Source organism: Perca fluviatilis, chromosome 3 (assembly GCF_010015445.1).
Source record: "Perca fluviatilis chromosome 3, GENO_Pfluv_1.0, whole genome shotgun sequence".
Taxonomy (NCBI): Eukaryota; Metazoa; Chordata; class Actinopteri; order Perciformes; family Percidae; genus Perca; species Perca fluviatilis.
In genome coordinates this window covers 7,889,242-7,902,640 of record NC_053114.1, presented here as the reverse complement: position 1 = coordinate 7,902,640, position 13,399 = coordinate 7,889,242, and the positions used below count along the sequence as shown (strand labels likewise).

Here is a 13,399-nt window from a genome sequence, read left to right as displayed (position 1 = left end):
ACTCCCCGGAGACAGATGGCTAGGCGTTCTGCCGGACAAATACATCTCCGAAGCCGGGTGTTGATTCCCTTGATCCGTGGACCAACACAGTGGAGGATTTCTTCAAATTGACACCCTGAAATCCTCCCTGAAATCCTCAGGGGCATGTGAATGAGCGGGGTGAGGGAAAACGGCCACAATATTTAATTATACATTTTAATTGCATTAACTGCCCTAATAACGTTAGAAAATCATGAAAATAAAAAAATTACATGACAACTTATAGTTATAAAATCTTTATTTATTTTATTAAAACTTAAGAATTCAGGTTTGTTCATCAGTACCATAGCAACGCTAACTTCCGCTGGAATTGTCGGATAGGAACCGTCCGTAGCCTTTCGCAAGAGTTAAATTTTTTTAACGCATCCGGATGACCAACTGACATGATTTTTTTCGCACCGCACTCGTTCGGACCCGGTTCGGACCCATTCGCATGCGGTCTGCGAATCTCCATAGGAAATGAATGACTTCTGGTCGTTTCGAAGCCGTATCGGAGCTGATTTCAACTGCCAGTGTGAAGGCGGCGTAAAGGACCTTGCACACTGCTCCAACAAACGGCAACAAACTCCAACATTCTAAAGTTGGCAGCTGTTGGCAATGGGCTATATGCACACGGAGGTGATGACGTACTTCTGCTAAAATTTCAGCCTGCTAAGCCATTTCCGGTAGCACTGAGGCGATTGTTTACAAAGCGATATAACGATAGCAACAACAATATGACTGGTAAGAAAACGTTCAAATTTCAGCGAACCAATAACAGTACAGCCGAGCATTGCTGTGTGTCTCTGTGTCAAGCTTCGAGCAAGTACAACAGTTTACTTAGTTTTCATACATTTCCATCTGACGCGGAAATCAGGCGAAAATGGCTTGTCACTATCCGGAGGGACGAATTCACAGTTACTCCCCATACTCAAGTATGTAGCCGGCATTTAAGTAAGGAGGATGTTTGTGAGCCAGTGTCAGAGACAGGGAGGCGGCTATTAAACAAGGGAGCTGTTCCAGCATTATTTGAGTGGAACAATTTCACCCTTCCTACTTCACGACCGGGGGTATGGGAGAGGAGAGAGCGTCCGCCGCAGGTGTTGGAGGATGACAGCGACGCAGTGTGCGAGAAAGCTTATATCCCTATGGACCACGACTACGCTTCGGCTCCAGATCCTGCAGTTGTTGATTTAGCCCTTGATGACAACATGTCTCTCAGAGATGAGATTCTCAAGCTGAGGGAACATGTTGACAATGAATCAGCGCTTTGGAATTCATCGTTTTGCTGCCTCAGACAAGGACATACATTTTTTCACAAGGTAAGATGTCCAGATTGTTCTGTAGTACTTTGCAACAGATATAGTTGTGTGTGTGTGTGTGTGTGTGTGTGTGTGTGTGTGTGTGTGTGTGTGTGTGTGTGCGTGTGTGTGAGAGAGAGAGAGAGATGAAGGCTAACAGAGTTGTATATTTGAAATGCTTCCTAGTAGTTTTATAGCATACACTGATACAAGATTTAAATGCTAATATCTGAATTGTTTTTATTTAGATTTGCATCCTATGACGTGCTGATGAGATTCTGGGCCTTAATAGAGCCATCACTGCCATATATGGTCAGTGTGACACAAGCACAGAGAGGCACCTTTACAGAGCCAAGTTCCATTGTAGTAAGTAGTTATTTACATGGACCATACAATACAACTTAAAGGGATAGTTCACTTCAAAATGAAAATTGTCATCCTATACTCACCCTCAAGTTGTTTCAAACCTGTATGAATTTATTTCTTCTGCTGAAGACAGGAAGATATTTTGAAAAAAGAAAGAAATTCAGTGAGTATATGATTTTCATTTTGAAGTGAACTATCCCTTTAACAAAGATCAGGGCTAATAGAGGTTGAGAGAAACATAATGCAATTGTATTTCTTTTAAACAGACTCGTTCCCTGCAGCCCATTGATGAGATGTTCATGTTTCTCAACTACCTGGCACTGGGTTCAAAACAGCGTGACCTTGCTGACCGGTCGGATCATTACAACGTGGAGTAACTTTCTGTACACTGTGCTAGGGTCTGTGAGGATCTGGATACCAGAGGAGAAAATAAGGGCACAGCTGAGTTTAAGGACTGTGCAGACACTACAGTCATCCTGGACTGCACAGAGCTGAGGTGCCAGTGCCCTTCATCACTTCTTCTCCAAAGTGAAATGTTCTCAGCATACAAGTCCCACTGTACTCTCAAAGGGCTGCTTGGAGTGGCTCCTCATGGGGCGGTCACATTTATCTCTCCACTGTACGCTGGTTCCATCAGTGACAAACAGATCATGCAAGTCTGGAATTCTCTCCCTTTTGAGACCTGGGATGGCCATCATGGTCGACCGAGGTTTTCTTGTTGATGACCTTGTGCCTTGCAAGATTTATAGGCCAGCATTTCTCTATGGAAGATCGCAGATGTCTGCCTGTGAGGTCAGGGAGACCCAAGCAATTGCACGCCTCAGGGTGCATGTTGAGCGCCTCATACATCTGGCCCTGGATCTGCCAAAAGCAGGAATGAGATTTCCTTAATGTGCGTGTGCCCTCACTGATCTTAATATATGGGCAGTCAACATAGCTTGCTACATTGGGGCATTTAATTTCAACAAGGCCAAACACTGTCTGCCCCTTTGGATCGTACACAATGCCATCAGGTGATGACCCCATCCAGGGTGCGTCAGGGTGGATAAGGAAGCCACAAGGATAGTGGTTAACCTCCCTTACTCTGCAGTATTCCTCTACTGCAGCAGGTTCCATGTCAAGTCCCCTCCTCATGTCTGCAGTCTGATGGCTAGGTCTCAGAAGTCTTTTGGCAAGATTTTCAGCAGAGCTCTGTGCCCTGGTGTGACAGACCTCTCTGAACTTGGAGGAGGTGATGCGGGGCAGCCTTAGTTGGTGCCACTCAATGCAGGAACTCGGCTCTTGTGTGCTGTTGGCAATTTTGTGTGCGGTCTCTAATGTTGTTGCAGGGACATCATGTGGTGCTGCTGATGTTCAGTGCAGACAAAAGAGCAGGTAGAGGGTCCCAGCCTGTAACCCTGAAGTGGCAGCTGTGGGGGAGAAGGAGCATCTGTGTGGGGACAGGTTTTTGGAACCTCTTTTTGCTGGCATATGATAGGATAACACACTTCCTTCTTGCACTTTTCCAAATGCAGAGTCAACCAGAGGAACATTAATGTCCATAGGCATAGTTATCATCATTGGAGCCACATCACTTGGAACATCATGGTAGACTTCATCCACCCTGAGTGTGGAAAGTTCAGGCAGAGCTGAACTGACGCCCTTATACAAGTTGCTCCTATGGAAAAGACAAAATAATGTATGTTTTTTTTTTTTAAATGAGCCATAAAGTAAGTTACATATAAGTTGAACGAACAAAATAACAAAAAAAATTGTTTTGCTTTCTTGCTTAAACAACTGACATTATAAATACTAACAATGGATGTTAACATACAATGTATCATATGATGAGATTACTACTTTATCTGAGGACTCACTGTTTACTACAGAAAATGTCTTTAATGATAATAACAACAATACTAACCTGATGCCTTCCATCAGTTTTCTTTCCTTGGGTCTGGCTGAAAGAATCACCATGTCATTAACCAGACCAGGTTTAACACCCTGCATTTGAACAAAAAAAAAAAGGTTATCAATAAAAACAAACATCCATAAATAGAATCAAAGTACCCCATTAGAAACATTAGTTACCATCGATCTTGGCTTATGCCACTTCTGTTCAGTCTCTGTGCAGCTGTGTGTTGGGGGAACAGAGGTGATGCTTAGCTGGCAATAATGTGCAGTCTGGTACAACAGTGCTGCCACATGATTACACAAAGCTGTACTGGCCACACAGGACTGGCAGCTTTGTAGCTGCACAGGACGGGCATCCCCAAGCACAATCTGAAAATACACAAATCTGTTATAATAGAATAAAAGTGAAGTTTTTTAAAAGGAGAATACATGAGCACAGTGAGAATGTTTGACAAAACAAACAAATATGAACCATCGACCTATAAAGATGACATGGAAAAAAATCAATGCAGTGACAAAACAGAACTCAGTTTCTGTGAATCCCAGTGATTAGCGTACATATTTAAATATCGATAAATATTACAACACACCAGTATTATTTATGGTATGGTAAATGAAATATGTCTTTAAAATAACCTTTAGCAGGATTAGATGCAATGATTCACAGAAACTTTGATCTGCCGAACGTAACCGGTCTCATGAACCATGAACCAGTCTGCGCTGAACCTGCAGGATAACTTTCTCTTACGCTTAAGCTGCGAGGCTTTTGGCTTTTCCTCATTGATCTGAAGCACTCAGCCCTAATGGTTACCTCTCCTGTCCTTGAATCCTTGTTTGAAGCTGACATTGACAAAGGCATTAGGAAAATTGGATGTTATTGACACATAATAGTAGACAGACCGACACATAGTCTACGTTGCACCTGCTGCACTAGCACTAGATAGCATGCATGCTAAGGGCATGTAAACACAAATACGTCCAGATCTTACCTTCAAAATTGTGGATGTAGCTCGAAACATACAACTTGAAGCCCTTTTCCTTCTTGGTTGTCGATGTATGACACAATGTTTGTATAATTCGACTCATGTCGTTGACCCTAACCCTAGGGACATCTTGAAGCGACCGAATGAAAAATGCCATAGTTGTTATTGACGCTACGTGCGCGCAGTCGACGCCGGAAGTGATCTAGCTGAGAGAGTGTGCATATAGCCCATTGTCAGTTGGTAGTCTTTAGAATCTTCATAAAACCAACTGCTAGTCCACAGTGCCCAGAAAGTAACAGACAAGACTGACTTTTGTCACCTAGTCCTACCTTTTCTTATTTGAGTTTTGGTTTAATATAACATGGATGAAGTGGAGACCTTGTTGAATGTGGCCAAAGTAGTTATGGTCTATCTGGCCTGTAAAGCTGCTAGCTGTGTACAGGAGAGAGGGCAATCAAAACAAACCAGGAGGAGACTGTGGTGTAAACCTACGACATAAAAAATTGCGACATGCAAAACAGGGTGTCTATCCTAACTTGTGTCAAGAACTTCGCTCAGAAGATACTCCAGCTTTTGTGAATTTTGCCCGTTTTGCTCCTCAAGATTTTGAGGAATTACTCACTATGGTTACACGCTGGCGAGGTGCTACAATCATCAATGTCTTCTCTTAATTTGTAAGACATTTTAGATTATCATAGATTATTGCTTAACCAGTGTTGTTTTACAGGTGAAACCTTCCAGAGCCTCTCTTACCAATTTCGAAATGGTTTCTTAACAATCCGTGCTATTATTCCTGAAACCTGTGTTGCTATTCATCAAGTTCTCTGTGAAAAGTATCTTAAGGTGTACATTTTTAATATTACCATTATCTCATATAGGCTGGGTCTAAGTAGGCAGTACTGCTTTCAATCACAAAATTGACTTGTCTTGTTCAAAGTCTTCAATAACAAATGGTCTGGCAAACCTACATTAAAAACCAACCTGGTCGCAAATCACGATCTCACCAATTCTGATGTTCTCAATTAATGATCACCATTTCACCTTGTTTCTCGAACACTCCAAACAGAAATAGTGAATGCATAGTTGTTTGTATCTCAGAGTCTAATACTGTCTTTTGTCCTCTATCTTCCATGCTGACCTACTTGAGGAGCCATCCTCGTGCTGGTCCGCAGGAGCCGCTGATTGTCAAGCAGGCGGGGAAACCAATGTCCAGAGCCTGGTTTGCATCTCATCTATGCCTCTGCAATTCTGCGGACTGTCTCCGGACCGTTATACAGCTCATTCCCTGCACATAGGGGCCGCAACTACTGCAGCGGCATCCGCTCCAGTTTCAACCCTAAAAGCTATGGAGCAATGGACTTTTGCTGCATATGAACGTAACCTTCGACCTGACATTCGCTCTATTCTTGATGTTCAGAAAGCTATGGCTCTGCCCACTGATCGGTTTAGACCAATAATCAAATCAGCACTTTGTGCCTCATCTGCTTACATTTTATTATGTGAAGCAATCTAAATAAGGACATTCATCAAATCTAGATATGCTTAAAGGCTACTTAATTTCATCCTCTTGTTTAATTTTCATCACAAGTGGATTGCCTGGTCTGTTTGAGGGGAATAGTTTAGCTCTCCCAGTCTTAAACTGAGTGAGCTTCCCCTAATACTGCTGCTGCTGTTCACTGCTCTTTCATGGTGCTCATGAAAGGTCAGGGGACTCCTCTGTGTTGTTCTTGACTTTAATGGACCTGACAGAACTATTTCATTCCATTGTACTCGTGGCCCTAGTTGACAGCAACTACAAATTCCTATACATTGACATTGGATGCAATGGCAGGGTGTCAGATGGAGGTGTATTCAGGGGATGTACACTTCAGGAATCATAGGAGTGGCAAACAGCCAACATCCCCTTACCTTCTCCCCTGCCTGGATCACAAAGCAAGGTACCAATCTACATGGTGGCAGATGGGGCATTCCCCCTTAAACCATACAACATGAAACCCTATGCAAGGAGAGGCCTTACCGATGGACAAAGGGTCTTCAATTATCGGCTTTCCAGTGCAAGACGAGTCGTTGAAAATGCCTTTGGCATACTGGCCAACCGGTGGCATGTGTTGTTCACTACCATCAATCAGTTTCAGTTCCAGACACAATCCCAGTTCCCTAGAGTCAGGACCATCTCTACTTCAGGCTGCTCTACCTGGGTCTACAAATCCCACTCAGCAGGCTCAGATGACCAGGGAGCTCCTAACAGAGTGTTTCAACTCTGAGAACAGAGATGTTGTGTAATGGAATTGTTTGTGAATGCATTGATAGGCCATAGAATATAGAAATAAACTGTTACATTTAGAGACAAGTTTGACTTTGACTGCCTTTTCCTCATATGGATCTCAAGAGGGGTGTGATAAAGCCATCACTGGCCGATGGCTTTGCCTTCAGGTAGCGGCTGTACTGAGTCCTCATACTCTCCATCTTTTCTTTCACTGTAAAAAGCCGAAGATTCAGCCTACATTAACAGTAGTAGTAACAGCTACTACGCTCAGATTTTAAGACCACCAATTAGGGTACTTTAAAGCATGATATAGGTTAATAATCAATCTATCTTGCTCACTGCCTGTTTTGATAATTATTATACATCCAGTTTACAGTAAGAGCTTATCATATCCCAGCCCTTTTCTCCTTAAACTACTTCAAGTTAAAATAATTACAGAATCAATTGCGAATACTATGTTTCCAGTTTCTCCGCAATCGCTTGCATTTTGCGGTCGCAGTTGGAATATGCCTAGGTTCTAATGTCCTAAAGTTGGGGTTTCTCTTCCCATAATTCATTAGCGATTCTTCACGTTCCTGGGTCCAGAAACCAGCCATTTCCAAACTTCTTCAATGTTTCAAATGCGGAACGAGCGGTTAGAACTCCATCCAACAAACGGCAACAAACACAGATGGCCGGCCCGCACTGACCCAACTTGTTGGTGTTTGTTGGAGTTTGTTGCCGTTTGTTGGAGCAGTGTGCAATCTCCTTAAGCCAGGGCTCATCAACAATTTTTTTGATTAAAAAGAAAATCATCTCAGACTAGGAGACAGTTCACTGACTAGGAGACAGTTCACTGAGGAGTGATGGTTAAAGTCTGTGATTACAGAAACATGGTTGTTGTAATATGCAGTGTCCTGATTGGTGGAAAATACTTGCAGAAAGAGAGGCCTGTCAAACATGTCACTGTCAAAGAGCCTGAAGCAAAAAGTTGTGGAAAACAGCAGCTTTCATGATCAATGGACTGATAAACAGGCTACGGATTCATCTTGTATGCTTCATTTGCAATAAGATGCTGTTGCAAATGAATACAACCGGCATCATCATCGAGAATGAAGAAAACATGATGATGACGTCATTCACGTGCGTATTAAGTAGCCATATGCACCTATTTCAGTCTTATAATACATAGATTTAGGCCTACCGCTCCAGCAGAGAGGATGGTTAGTTTAGACAGCAGCTAAGTTTATAGAATTTGTCCAAAATTCAAGATTCGTGGCAAACTAAGATCAACAGTTAGACTACAAAATGACATCTTTCATTTTAGATTGTTTGTAAAAATTAGCTATTTGCAGAGTAGAGCTGTGTTTGCGTAAAACAGCACAGTGGACAAGGGTGGACTGCGCAGACAGAGCAGATTGAAATTTTGTTTCCTACATGTTTATAGTAGGTGGTGTGGGTATTGATAAGTATTGACTTTTTACTCACAGAGGTTTTATTGTAGGCCTATTTACAGTAACGAGCGTAGCGTTAGTTCATCTCCGTCAGCGGCAGTTTATAATCCTCTGTATCGTTCCCAGTCAGGAAGGCCTACATGTGCTTCCAAAATACAACACTTGTATCCAAATGAATTGTGCCAACTGTTTTGATTAAAGTGCCCATATTATGAAAAAAACACTTTTGGGGTGTTCATTTGTGTCTCTGGTGCTTCCACACGCATACAAACTTTGAAATACAATCCATCCATGCTGTTTTGAGTGAGATATGGTTTCTGAATGTGTCCTGCCTTCAGTCTCCGGGTGAGCTGTTAAAAATCGGCACGGCTTGTGATGTCACAAGCCGAAACGAGCTGGCTAACCGCAACCGTTAGCTCATAGTGTTAGCATGATAACGCTAACATGCTACCTCGTTCTCAATAGCAAAGCACTGCTACAACACACACAAGTTCACCATAATCTACAAAAGAACTACTTACATGTGCGCCCAGCTAAGTCTCCCAGCTAATCCTGCCTTGTAACTGACCGAAGTTGGAGAAACAGCCTTTCTTTTACTGTCTATGGACCTAGCTAGCTGACATGATCTACATCTGAGGTACTGTGCATGTGCGAGTGCAATCAAAGATAGTACAGAAGAAGAAGAAAAGAGTTCTCACTCTGTAGCTAAAACAGAGACCAGGTGAAAAGAGGATCTGCAGCAGTGAGAGAGAGCTGTGCAGTAGGCTACAACAAAAATATGGTGTTTTTTGAAAATTAAACCATGTAAACCTATTCTGGTACAACCTTAAAATACAATTATGAACCTGAAAATGAGCATAATATGGGCGCTTTAAAGCTGCATGGCATTTTGTTTGATTTACCTGGGTGTTGTCCAGTTAAGTGTGACTTAAAGGTGCAATATGTATTTAATCAAAAAATGACCACAATGTGTCATCAGATATTAAGGAAACATGCTAAGTTGAAATAATGTTTTCTAACAACAATGCTAAAGCCAGTATTTTCTCCTTTGAAATTTCCGTTCAGTGACGGAATGTCTGTTTGTGTTTTGGCCTGTGTGTTGTTATCAACTGCCCAGTTTGACAGCCAGGCCGGGTTGCTAGATATAGGCCTACCTGTAAAAACGCAAACCCACTGCGCTACAGCTACAAACGAACGGGATCAACGGACATAGATTCATTCTACCTGCCCTAAAAATAAAAAGCTTGCCGTCTTTCTAAACGGTTGCATAACCAGAGACGAAGTAAAACACAGCTAAATATTGGAGATGCTTTAAAATATGGAGAATGCTTAGAGCCCAAAAGGACACAGAGTTGACTAATTTCCTCCTAAACAGGTAAGCGTTGCGCTTCATTCATTTATATCATGGCTAACATAGGGATAGACATTTTCAGTCATTTCAACACCCATGTGCTCGCATTATATAGAGTAACGTTACTTAGCCGGGGGAAGTGATCCTGACTGGTGCTAAAGCCGCCATGCTAATACACGCTAACTGCTAATGTAAGATCCATGACATATGCCAGAAACCACAAGTTTGACTTCCTCATAATGGAAACATGCAATGTAATTTTGGCAAAACACCCATAGCCTGAATTGTTGGATTGGAATACAGTGTTCTTTATAGGTCGCTTTGCAATGTATGTAGCTAGCTAACGTTATGTTATTGTGGCTAACGTTACCGTTGCCAGGTTCACGGTTATGATATGTTGGACAGTAAGATGATTCCCACTTTCTTACAAACTGGCATGCAACCATAATGTGTAATGTACTGGCTGTACAGTGTATAGACAAGCTGTATAACGGGTCTGTAAGTAGTAGTACCAACAATCTCCCCCCTGCCAAAATTGTTTCCCCACAGTGACTGTGCCCTGGGTACAGACGACCGTGAGGTCGTGGTCTTTTAAGCGGCTGTTACAGTGACGTTAAGCCCAGAAAAGGTGGCTGTCAGTCCAAAAAATTTCAGGTGGCGCAATCAAAAGTTTCAACAACGAAAAATACACACAATGTTTTTTTTTTTTGGTAAGTATACCTGAGAGTGTCTACTGTGCCACATTATTATTTTGTAGTTGAGTTTGGTTTTAAAACAAACATGCATACTTTATTGTAGGGGGTGGGTATTTTGGTTTTCCAACATCCAACTTTACATTTAAAATGTGAATAAATATTTAAAATAAAAAAATACTACCAATTTAAAAAGTATATTTTTTTTTATAGAATAATTATGTACATCACATTTTCCAACCATAGTATTTTACCTGGTTGCACCACCTGATGATGCTGTTGCGCCGCCTGACAAGTAGGGCTGCAACAACAAATCAATGTCATCAATAAAAATCGATTATTAGAATTTTTGGCTACGATCATTATCAATTTGTTGGGTCTTAAGTTGTTGCACGCTGCGGGGCGGAGCTGGCTAGAGAAGGGTCCAGCTGTGGCTTGCGGCAGCTCACGCCACACCCCCTCACGCCACGCCTCTGGTGGCACACAACTTCTGACTTTCAGACAATAAGAGAAGGCTTCATCTTGCCAGTCATGGCGGCAACAACTCCCGGGAAGCACCAGGTAAGCTACTGATAATAGTTTTTAGCCCGTTACGGTTTGTTTAAAATTAATATTAGGCCCCTATCTACAGCTATTGATTTCAGGTTGATGATAGCTTATAGTTAAAAGCGTGTGTTAAAAGTATGCTAACGTTAGCTTAAGTTAGCTGTGTTTCAGCAAATGTATGCCGTAGTGTGTGTGTGTTTCAGTGAGGTACTTCATATGATGCAAAATTTCACTTTGTGAGGTTTTTTAACATTAATATGAGTTCCCCCAGCCTGGCTATGGTCCCCCAGTGGCTAGAAATGGCGATTGGTCTAAACCGAGCTCTGGGTATCCTGCTCTGCCTTTGAGAAAATGAAAGCTTAGATGGGCCGATCTGGAATCTAGCTCCTTATGAGGTCATAAGGAGCAAGGTTACCTCCCCTTTCTCTGCTTTGCCCGCCCAGAGAATTTGGCCCACCCATGAGAGAGAGACATCATGGCTTTCAAACGAGCAAAGTGGCAGTTGGTCAAGGCCACACCCCCACCCTCCACCTTGCCTCCCCCTCTCTCCTCCTCAATAGCTACAGACACAGAAATGGCACATACTAATAGGCCTGGCAAACTCGATTCCTTTTAAGGATTCAGGTTATTCTGAGTCACTCACTAAATTGATCCGGGTTGTGCGAGTCTCTTGAGTCACTTGAGTCAGTATCTGAGGCAAGCTTTTGATTTGGATAAATGCCATGTTTTCATTTAGAATATTTCTATTTTATTTGGAAAATGTTATATCAATAAATGTAAATGGTATGAAAGAAAACCGAATAGTCATTTAAAAATGACATGAAATTATATTTTGAAACTTTAAAAATGACAAATAAGAAAGCCATCCGGAATCTGAACATTTACAATGCCTTACAACCTCTTTAATGTAAATTTCATGCGCCCCTTTTTCATGTATGTATGCATTTAATGTTTCCAATGTATCTGTACTTGAATAATACATTTTTTTGAAGACAAAAGAAAAGACAAAAAAAAAAAAAAACTCATGAGTTGTTGGCGAGCCGAGGCGAGCTTGCAATGTTTCGGACTGTCTGCTCGACCTAATTGCATTTTAATATACTACATTTATACACCAAACCTAAAGTAGGCCTAGCTATGGTACGTGCAGAACATTGTATGTTATTTCAGAAGTGAAAGAATGGCTTTTGTTGTGGATTTGCTTTACCCTGAGCTCGAGCAGAGACATAACTCGCTCGTCTGAATCAGATCCACTCATGACAACGTAGCCAGCTGAGTCGCGGGATTGAGTGACTCCCGTGAGAACTCACGAGTCATCGACAACTCATGAGTTATCAAGGACTTGTGAGTTGTCGACAAATAATGAGTTGTCTGCAAGGCGAGCTTGCAATGTTTCGGACTGTCTGCTCGAGCTAATTGCATTTTAATATACTACATTTATACACCAAACCTACAGTAGGCCTAGCCAGGCTACATGCAGAACATTGTATGTTATTTCAGAAGTGAAAGAATGGCTTTTGTTGTTGATTTGCTTTACCCTGAGCTCGAGGAGAGGCTGGACTCGCTCGTCTGAATCAGATCCACTCAGCCGGCTGATTCGCGCGATTGACTGACTCACTCACGCGAGAACTCATGAATCACCGACAACTCATGAATCACGACAACTCTCGAGTCATCAACAACTCACAAGTCATCAAGTGAGTTCTCGAGTGAATCCCTTGGTCTGCGAGCTTCCGGCTTTGAGGCTGCAGGTCGGGAACTGTCTCTCTACTCTCTCAGTCGCTTGAATTGACTTGTGGAGTTGTTGTTGCCTACGAAATTGTAAGTTATACAGCTTTTGGCAGCTAAGATGGCTAGGACTAGTAGTAGCTAATGTTGCAAGAGGTTTATGCTGTGCGGTTATCATTTTAGATTTAATTGTAGTAGGACTCAACTGAACCGGGTTAATGATACTAGAGACTTGCGTTTCGTGAGTCAATTTAAAGTCTCGGGTTAAAGATCCGAAAATATGTAAATCAAAAGTTAAGAAAACAACCTGTTGCTTTTGCAATTTAAAATTAAACAAAAAAAAACCTCAAAGCACATATTAAAAGGCGACACTCCGAAACAATTTTGGACATAAATGAAAACAAGTGTCTGCCTTCGGTGTGTATCAATACCAAAAAGGGCATTTTTGCTGTGGCAAAAACTCTACATGGACCTAGGCACCCTATTCATGTCCAGAAATGCACATGGGGAAATATCCATGTTGTCACATGTGAATCAGAGAAATGCAAACGGGCACGAGAATTCACCCAAAGAAGTGCAATCATGGGATTTGAGTGCAATCACTTGAGGTCCGTGGCCTTCTCTCCAGTAACAACAGCCAATGTTACACTTAGCGATGAAGTCCTACAAGAGATGTTACAAACAAAATGGTTTGGTGAGGGTACAATGAAAATGTGCCTACAGCGCAAACACATGTCAGAGACAGAGGGTTCCCCCCTTAAGTAAACAGGTATGTTTTGGAGACGAGTCATCACAAGTATATATTTCAGTCTTTGAACCACAGAT

The 13,399-nt window shown here is 42.1% G+C and overlaps 1 long non-coding RNA gene across 1 annotated transcript; it reads left to right on the top strand.

The window, feature by feature from the left end:
• Positions 1-423: 423 nt before the first annotated feature.
• On the top strand, positions 424-2,152 carry LOC120555852. The gene is made up of 3 exons (XR_005638766.1): positions 424-1,340; positions 1,568-1,685; positions 1,952-2,152. It is a non-coding gene; the product is annotated as an uncharacterized LOC120555852 (long non-coding RNA).
• Positions 2,153-13,399: the final 11,247 nt, after the last annotated feature.